Source organism: Vicia villosa, linkage group LG3, assembly GCF_029867415.1.
Source record: "Vicia villosa cultivar HV-30 ecotype Madison, WI linkage group LG3, Vvil1.0, whole genome shotgun sequence".
Lineage (NCBI taxonomy): Eukaryota > Viridiplantae > Streptophyta > Magnoliopsida > Fabales > Fabaceae > Vicia > Vicia villosa.
The window spans coordinates 187,920,854-187,926,774 of record NC_081182.1 but is presented as its reverse complement, the minus strand read 5'-3'; positions in this window follow the sequence as shown (position 1 = coordinate 187,926,774).

Genomic DNA, 5,921 nt, shown 5'->3' with positions numbered 1-5,921 from the left:
CCTTGCCCGAGTTCCTCATCCTCTCCAGTAGAGTGTTTCTCTCCCCAACAGATTGACCTGTTTTCCCCAGGAGAGTCATCTTATTCCCCGGTGGAGTTGCCTTAACAAAAGGTTCTTATGCTGAGTTCCTTATCCCCAGCGGATCTCTCATATCCCTGGCAGATTGCTGTGCAGAAGTATCCATCTTCCCCACTGAGTTTCTTTCCTCAACAGAGATTCACATGCATCCTCAGCAGAATCTGTTTTCCTTCAAGGATTTCCCCAGCTGAATGCGTCCTATACAAGCAAGTTGGTCATTTCCCCATCAGAGTTGTCTTCATGACTTGCCCTTATCTCCACATCCCCAGTATGTCGAGATTTTGCTTCTCCAGTGAAGTTTCCCGGGTATTCCCCAAGCATTCAAGTGGGATGTTCTTATCCCCAAACAGGAGTTATTCCTCAAACAGAGCTCGCATCCAAATTTGATCATCTCCAGCAGATTTCTGATCCATCTTTGCCAGCTCGCAGTTTGTGACCCTTGGTCACTCATCTTGTCCTCCCTGCAGAGTTCCGTATTCTCTCCAGGACTTCTTCAGCAATTCAGTGCTCATCCGTTGCCTCCCTAAGCAACGTTCGAATCATGCATCATTCGCATTGCATTCTCAAAAGCCTATAGCGTCTTCCTCCTCGGAAACGTTATTCCATACACATTCATACATGCATCATGCATAAATCATATCATATCTGTCTCTTTCTGCAGGAAAGTTATCCAGATTCAAATGCTCCCTAGAGAGCAATATTCGCCTAGTCATTATAGGCGCTTATCCTGATGTTTTGAATCAGAAGAGGATTGTTCTACTTATTTTCTGGCATAGCTCAGATCAGTTCAAAGACATTCCTATTCCCGATGCCCCCAGATCGGTGGAAGATATTTGTTCCTATCCTGATATCCAGCTCAGTTGAAGGAACCGCCTCCGGATCTCCCAAGATCTTACGAAGGAGCAAGCCCTCTGATACATCAGATCAGTTGGAAATATCTACTCCCTGACGATCTAGTTCGTTCAGAAGAAGAAATTCGTTTGCCCAGTCCTGGTGCCTAACCATCAGTTGAGGATGTTTTTCTTTACCCGGCGTACACAGTTCGGAAGAAACATCCGTTCCTATCCTAATATCCAGTTTCAGATTAGTTGAAGGAACCGCCTCCGGATCCCAGGATCTTACGAAGGAGCAAGCCACTGATATCATCAGATCAGATGGAGATGTTTGCCTGATCGACTTTGTCTTTCAGATGAAGATTGTCCTACTTATTTTCTGGCATCATGTCCAGATCAGTTTAAAGGCATTCTTTCCTCGGCGTACACAGTTCGGAAGAGATATTGTTCCTATCCTGATTTCCAGTTCAGTTGAAGGAACCGCCTCCGGATCCCCGTGGTCTTACGAAGGAGCTAGCCGCTAATTCCCAGATTAGTTGGAATATCTACCTGATGATTTAATTGCATCAGAAGAGATGTCTGCCCTGATTCCCAGATCATGATTCCTAGATCAGAGATACTTATTACCCGTTGATGTCCAGATCAACCGATGTATCTCCTTCGATTCCCAGATCGACTTAAGACATCTATCCCGATGCAAGTTCGGAGACGTCTGCTACGCCTGATACTCAGATCAGTCGAGATGTTCCTTCTCTTGATGCCCAGATCATTTGAAGTATTTCCCCTGCCTGTGGGTGCCCGTTCCTCCTTTTTCACAAGTTGGAGCATATTTATTATACAGATCAATCGAAGTTTTTTTCTCCTCGCCTGCAGGGTGGTACATTCCTTCTTATTGCAAGACGGAATCTTCTATTGATCAAGAGCGCAAATTTTCGAGTTCATTCTGGTATTCAATCTCCTTCCACCTCAACGGTTCGAAACTTTCGTTTCTCACTCGTCAGGTTCAAGAAGTTTGAATAGGGGCAGTTGTTGCACCCCAAAATTTGCCCTCTTTATTGGAGCTATAAGTTAACAATGACGTTTATTTCGTCGTTCGAAAATGGAAGAAAAATAATAAAGAGTTTTCATGGGTTTATGAAGATAAGGTGTGAAAAATGGTTTAAATAGTGGAAATAAGAGAAAATTCGCAAGTCATATTTGAGGGGTGATATGAGCTAAGTTCCCGCGTTGTCCTGACTGTTTTGACGATATCTATAACTTTCGTGTTCGGCTTGGAAGCCAATTCTTTGAGGAAGGTTGCCCGATTTGCAAAATACTTGAGGTTTCGTAGTGAAAAACAATGCTGAATGTAGGGTTTCGGACCTCGGAAAATTCATATCTCCTAATCCGCTCGTCGGATTCACTTGAAAATTTAACTGGAGCTCCGTACCATCATTACCAAGATTTCATATGTTCGGACCAAAGGCCAATTATGCACGGAAAATTCCCATAATTTTAAGAATCGTCGCGTTGTTTCGGTAAAAAGTGTGTTTTCGAGTATGTCGCGCCGAGTTTGAAAATTCATAACTTCTTCGATTTTTATCGTATGAAGTCCATTCCGGCGGCATTTTCTCAGAAATTTTGTTAGCTTCGTTTCTTCGTCACACATGCTTGTCCAGATTTTGAGCCGAAGATAGGGTTTCATCGAGTTCTTTGAGCGGTACTCACAAAATTCTGCACAGTCGGACCAGATTAATCGGCGTTTCTCGCCATTCAAACGGGCGTATTTTCTTCATCGCTTATTGGATTGAGACGATTCTCGCGGCGATGAGCCACAAATTTGGTCATCTTCACAATGGTATTGGTTTCGTTTCAGAATTCAGAGCCGAACCGAGTTTCCTTAAAAACGAGCCAAAATGAGACGCACCGAGGGCAATTTGGACATTTCGCGTTGACAATATATAAACATTTTGCTCTTCACAAATCAAGGGAGGACTCTCATAATTTCAATTCACCAATTCTCTTCACAAACACTTTCTCTCAATTCTCTCTCAATTTTCATAGATCAAAACCACAAATTACATAAAACTTCCATCAAGATTCATCAATCTTCATCAAGATCAAGAACATGGATTGAAGAATCAAGATCGAAGTTCGAATTTCTCTTCCTCTTCTCCTTGCATCTCGCGCGCCCTCACTCTCTCTCCCTCCGGATTTCGTTCGAGTTCGTGTCGCGTTCGTGTCGTGTCGCGTTCGTGTCGTGTTCGCGTTCGCATCGTGTTCGTGTTCGCACTTCGGTTAGATCTTCATTCGGTAAGCTTTCGGATCTCGAACTAAGTGCTTAATTGTTGATTATTATGTGAATTCGGATCTTGATCTACCTCTTGTTCTTGATTAATTGATAATTGATCGGTGAATTTGTTCATACTTTGTTCGAATGTGCCGTGTTCATGAGAATTGTGTTTGGATTTTATGTTGATTGCATATAATTGTTGCTCGTTGATGATGAATTGTGATATTCGTGTTCGAATCCGTGATTATTGGATGATTTTGTGTGCTTAATTGTTGATGTTCATGTATGTTACTTGTGTCGCACTCAAAGTGTTTGCACAAATGCATGTGTAGTGCTTTTGTTTGATATTTGCCTTGCTTGACGCGTCGCACTTAGCATGTTTATTGATATGTGACTCACTTGATTCGCGGATTTACGTATGGCATGAATTTTCAATGTTTGTTTGCTCTAATCTCAAGTTGGAACGGTTTTGGATTGAGTGCGAATGGCTCAGGAGCCTTAAAAATGCATAAAAACTGATTTTGCTACGCCAGGAACCGGGTTGTCCCAGGCGGGAACCGGTTCCCACTCAATCCAAAATTGCTGGTTTTCTGTGTTTTTGCACCAGGAACCGGGTTGTCCCTAGGTGGGAACCGGTTCCTGCGTTGTTTTTCCCCTTGAGTTTTTGCACTAGGAACCGGGTTGTCCCTAGGTGGGAACCGGTTCCCAGCTGTATGAAATATTCTTGCTTCTGTGATTTAGTACCAGGAACCGGGTTGTCCCTAGGTGGGAACCGGTTCCCAGTTTTCTGCCTCTGATTTTTAGTACTAGGAACCGGGTTGTCCTATGCAGGAACCGGTTCCTGTGTGCAAATTTTGTGTTTTCTTTTATAACTTCAATCTTACATAACTTTTTACTCGTAGCTCCGATTTGCACGTTCTTTATATCGTTGGAAAGCTCATGAGACGTACTATCTTGCTATATGCTTTGTTTTCATTAATTTGTAGATCATCCATGTTTGATTTCTCTTTGATGTTTCATTATCCATTTCATGTTTACATTACTTGTCTGTTTCCTTTCGCTTTATAGTAATAACGCAATTCCGATTGCGATGTTTGTTATCTCTAACTTGTGTGCTAGTGTGCAAGGCCTTTGGATAGTCACCGAATGACGATTATTACCCGAGTGTTCCGCTTCACTTGCGGACACAATCCTATGCATCTGTATCGTGTTCTCATATGGGAGACACGATCCTTTTACTTTATACTTGCTTGTTTGGTTTGCTTGTTCCTCTTGCAGGTGTATTGTGATTGTGCTCGACGTGCGTGTAGATCTTTGTGTGCTTTCATGGCTAATCGGTGTGCTGACCATTTGCTTTTGCTTTGCTAGCTCGCTCGCGGGATTCTTAGTTTCTTCGCTTTGCTTCGCTATAGTTTACGGATCATCATCCGTTTGGTATTGATCCCATTTCATTTTACTTTTCTCGCATTTTATCGCTTTCTCGCATCATCCTTTAACATGAGAAGTAGGACCTAGACATGCATCTGGCCAAGTCCTCGAAAGAGGCTCTGTTTTTGTTGGCGTGTTTATATTTGTGCTTTGCGGCAGGGAGTCACGGTGTAATAAGTCCTATATGGCACTCCGTTAAGTCCTCATGGAAGGCATGCGGAAAGGGTTAGCAATCAACCCCCGCCTAGTCTCATCGAGTCTGTTTAGTATGCGCATGATCGGAAAAATAGCAAGTGTACTATTTTTGCCTCTGTAGTAATAATAGGGAAAATTCCCCGAATGTCGATCTCAAGGACTGCGTAGGAAATACAGATTCGTAAAATATAATTCAATTGAACAAAAACTAATGTTTTGGTTTTGGGGAATTTAATCCTTGCAAAGAAAAATAAATGAGAAAAAATAAATTGAGTTTTGTTATCAAATATATGAGATGCTAGGGTGAGTGGTTGATTTGGCATGTAACACTTTCAGAATTAAGATCTCTTCAACAAGTTCATAACATTCAGTTACCACATCTTTAGGGTGTTTCCTCCTAAGTCCTTAGTGAGGAAACCTTTGGTCTTCCAACCTAAATCCTAAGTCCTTAGGAACCTAAATTGAAACCAAGCCTTTATATAATCAAGATTATGTGGTAATTATAGGGTATCCCTAGTCCTAGGTGATATCTACTATAATCAAATTATACACAAACCCTAACAACTACAGTCCTGTATTTGTTAGCCATAGATTAATCCTTATTTGACCGATAAAGAAAACAAGAAGAACATTGCATAATTTAACTGAAAATCATAAACCAATGTATTGACGAAATCACAAATTCATCGTTATTACAAAACCAAATCAGGACCACCCCCCTATCATTGGGGGGTTTAGCCTCTCATAATATTCAAGAAAGACAAAGTAAAGAATTTAGACATTACAAAGATAATTGGGAACTTTGATCTTCAATGGTGTCCACCGTTGAATCTCTCCGTCTCCGAAACCCTTGATGAAGCTATCTTCCCTCTTCTGTGATTTTCTATCGTATGATGCCAAAGTCAAGTCCCCCCTGGTGTTTTTAGAAATTAACTTAAATAGTCTAGGTCAATTACAGCCAAGTCAAATGCCAAAAATGCCCTTCCAGATAAGTGTACTTGAAAATTCCAAAAAATAGAAATTCTGTCCGCGCAACCTGCACGGGCCGTGCAGGTCTGCACAGCCCGTGCAACTCCCAGACTTTGCCAATAAAATCTTCAAGCTTCAGACCTTCT